The sequence below is a fragment of the Adiantum capillus-veneris genome, chromosome 11 (assembly GCF_014529385.1).
Source record: "Adiantum capillus-veneris isolate H3 chromosome 11, ASM1452938v2, whole genome shotgun sequence".
Classification (NCBI taxonomy): Eukaryota; Viridiplantae; Streptophyta; class Polypodiopsida; order Polypodiales; family Pteridaceae; genus Adiantum; species Adiantum capillus-veneris.
In genome coordinates this window covers 134,561,079-134,565,246 of record NC_140941.1, presented here as the reverse complement: position 1 = coordinate 134,565,246, position 4,168 = coordinate 134,561,079, and positions in this window count along the sequence as shown.

The window sequence follows — 4,168 nt, the reverse complement described above, 5'->3', positions numbered from 1 at the left end:
GCTCTGTGTCTCTGTCTGTGGTTGCTGGCTAGCCCTTGCAGGCTGGGGTTGAGTCTGTGGTGTAGGTCGGGGCCTCCTCCGCGGATAGGCCTTTGCAAGATGGCCCATCTGTCGACAAATGAAGCACTGGTTCGGGAGGCCCGAACACTCCACGCTCTATCTAAACCAACCCCCACTCACCCGAGGAAGGAGGATGACCTTCGAGATAGTACGAGTGTCCCTAACCAGAACACGAATTGAGGGAATGCCAGCCGCCTTGGCAGCTATTGAGGCTAGGACAGTCCCAACAGCTGAGCCTATCCTGGACAAAAGTGGCAGGTACTCCCTCCGCAAACCAGGAAAGCAAATGGAGATGGGAATGTCTGCCTCCTCTATCAAAACATCTGAAGCAGGGTCAAAACCAATTCTCCATTGGGCTCGAACTGCTCGGATGGTCAAGGGGCTTATGGCGATGACCTTGGACGCCATCTCGGAGGTCTCAAACTCGATCTGATAGTAGCCTCGTCCGAGGATCTAAATGTCGAAGATCTTGCCCACCTCTGCGAGAAGGCCGGCCTGGAGAAGGTCACGCAGCTCTCCTCTGCTAGGTTTGGTGCCGAGAATCTTGCAAATGACAGAAGTCGCCTGTAAACGCTCTACCTCTGCGGTTAGGCTCGCTTGCTCTATCGGTGAAAGAGCAAGTCAAATGGTGGGCTCAGCGGGGTCGGGCGAGGGGCCTTCGGAGGAGTCCGTCTTTGGTGGAGCTTGAGCCTCCATATGTGTCTGCTGCTGTGAAGAAAAGGCGAAGAGTCGTTGACGAGAGGAGGCCTTCCGCGCCCAAGTACGGCGAGGAAGATGACAATCTCGGTCAAGCAGAAAACCGGGGATGCGAGGCGGGGCTGGCAGGATTGGAGGGATTGGGAGGCGGGGCTGGCGGGCTGAGGCGAAAGGTGGGGCGGCAGGCGGGTAGGGCAGCGGCGAAGGACGGGCAGGGTTGGGAAGCGGGCAACGGGCAGGCAGCAGGTGGGGCGGGGGGGCGCGCTGAGGGACTGCGCGCAGCAGGTGAGGGTGGAAGGGCGCGTGAGGGTGGGGGGGGGCGCGACAGCAGCAGCGAGCCATTCTGTGCTGTCTTTTCAACATCAGCTTTTTTCGAGGCGAAGCAATGTTAACAAAGAGTTAAATGAAACGCCCATCCCTTATCAAGGTCTTAAGTTTGTGAAAACCTTAATGAAAGGGTCATTCCTCTGTTAATTGTTTTATGGTTTTCGGTTATCTATGAGGACAATGAATATATCAGTTATTGTGTTTGGATTGGAGTCATTTATTCCTAGCCATTTGGTGAGTCAGTCACCAGTATAACGGCTTTCAAAATATCTACTAATGGCTACTCTTTAAAAATAAATAAAAAATACAAAAAACCAATAGTAAGATCTTTACCAGTCACTAATGGCCACTCTTTTTGAAAAGATTAATAGAAATTTCTTGATTTTAATCTTTAGGCTGGTTCCTAATAGTACAAATCCTGGGAACAAGTCTGGTAAGAAAAGGGCGTCAATTCAAGGGCATAAAACTGCTTTTATTCAATAGTGTATGGGAGATGGTCGACTATTTTGGGGAACTTGGTCAAACAAATTCAGGTGCCACCGGAGTTCAATTATATAAGTTGAAAGTAGGTTTTTGGTAGATCTTTTCACGAAAGCTTTGCGGCTTGAGAAGTTTCATGCTTTTCACAAAGCTTTGGGCTTAACTCTTCTTTGTGTATTGATCACATTTCAAAGGGTCTAGTCATTTGTAGATTTAGGATTAGGCTAGAAAAAAGAAGAAAAGAGGACATTGGAGTCGTAAGAGCTCACAACCCATATCAAAATGCCCAAATTGAGACTACTCTCCAGATAATGATTAGGACTAAATTGTAAAGTGCATACATTAAGGGGGATAGAGTAAGCTTGCATTTATGATGATGGTGAAAGCATCACGTGCAAGTCACACTAAACACAAATAGAAAACTCAATACACAAAGATAACAAGCATAAGTTGGATTGATTATTGAACTAGAATGCAAGTACATAGTGAGTCATTATATAGGTTTAAGGAGGGAGCTTTGGTTGACATCATAGATGATGGTAGGTATCAAGTTCAACCCAAATCTCTAAAGGTCGTGCATGCTTCTCCATGAGTGTGTGGGTGTGTGTACCATGTAGAGTCAATGCAAGCATCAACTAAAAGTGATAGGCAAGTCCAGTAGGTAGATACAATGAATTTGCCTACTGTGAGGTAAGAGGAGAGCTCCATGTTGTGGGCTTAGGCACAAAATCCGACAATCCTCCCCTTCTGTGTTTGAGCACATTAAATTTCAAAGAGACCTTCTAATGGGTTCTAAGTCTTTAATCTAGATATGTGTATAAAAGAGTGCCTCCCCTAGAGAGTGGTGACAGTAGGGTGTAGGGCAAAAATCCTTCCCCTTGAGAATGGTAGACGATAAAGGCGTAGGACAGAAATTTCTCCCCTAGAGAATTGTAAGGAACTAAGGTGTAGGAGAATGTGAGGGTCTCAAAGTATATCTACGTAGCATACTGCTCGGTTGTCTTCTTCACTAAATTTTTCAGTGATATTGAGTTTGCTTTTATCTTTGATTTTATCTTTGTATAGACGCTAATTAGGCCTATGGTTGTTTTTATCACAATGCATACAAGGATTGATTTTGTATAATTTGTCGGATGTGTGGTTGGTGCGGTTGCAATGTTTGTATCTCCTCTTCGTTGGGTTCCTTGATGATATAGCAACAAAAGCTCCTCTTAAAGTCTTTGTATCTCGGATCTTCTTTTTGTGCTCTTGGAGCAAATGGATGACGTTGGAGAGGGGAAATGGGAAACACACCTAACACACTAACAAGGGCCTCTCTATAGCTCAGGGCATTCACAACACCCCTATCCTCTCAGAAATACCTTCAAAAGACTCACTTTGCACTAGCAAACCATCGTGTGCTTACTTCCCAATGCTCACACAATCCACAAGACCACAACACAACTCACACCCACTGTCACAGTCCGTCTCAACCCTAACACTTGCACACAGCTGCTCAATCTCACTCTCTTACACAAAGCATCGTTGGTCCTGCAGGGGGAGGGAGGGGGCACACACATTTGAATTGCCAACACTACGGGATAACGGATGAGCAGGAGAAAGAGAAGCGGGAAAGGGCAAACGACACCAAGAACTGGGCAATAGTGGCTTCATTGCACTTTAAAAGACACTTACAAAGCTTGCAATGCCATCACAAAGGCCATTTTAATGAGAAAAATACAAAGGGGGTTGACAGGCACACTCCTTTGTTTAAAACTCCCCCCTGCAGACTTTGAACAGCCCCAAAAAAGCCCCTCACTTGATTAAAGAAAGACATCTTAAATGGGGGGGGCCTTCAACTTTGTAAATTGCACTCCAATTGGTCCACCTGGCATCTTCTTTTAGAAACTTTGGAAGGGTGGCTCCTTGCTTGCTCTCTTGCACTTCATATCTTTGCACTTGAGAGGGGGGGGGGGGGGGGGGGCTAGCAATGTCGCATTTTCAACTTTCATTTTTCCGTCTTCCCTCTTTCTCCCTATTTTTTTACCCTTGGAACTTCCTCCTTTTGGCTTGCTTTTTTCCGGCCCTCGTCTGTCCTAGGACAAATCTACTTGATCGCTTTTTTGTGATTTGAATTGCCAGCTTGGGGGGCCTTCAATTTTTGTCGCAAAGCCTTCTCACTTGCACCCTTCGAAGCTTCATCTCCATCCTCCTCCGTATACAATCCCTCCCTCTACCATTAGCAAGGTCCCTAGTGGGGGGAGGCTTTGCTTCTTGGCTTCAAAAATGTCCGGACCCCATTGGGCCGCGAGAACACACGCTCCACGAGACTCCACAAGCGTCAACTAACGGAGCCACACCGTCGTCAGGCCACCACCTTGTGCCCGTCGGCGCCAAAAACCGTTAGATTTCGCCCACTAGGCTACCCGACAATGCGCGAGCAAAACTCCGTGAGAGATTTCCATAGCTCACGAGGGGAGATCTTCTCCGTACCCCTTGATGCACTACACAAAGGCGCCCATCCATGCCTTATAGTGCGACTTTTTCCATTGTGGTTGCACATATGGGTTTATCAGTTAGTCATGTGGCACCGCTAGGGGCGCCCATCTCCTTTAACACTGGTTTG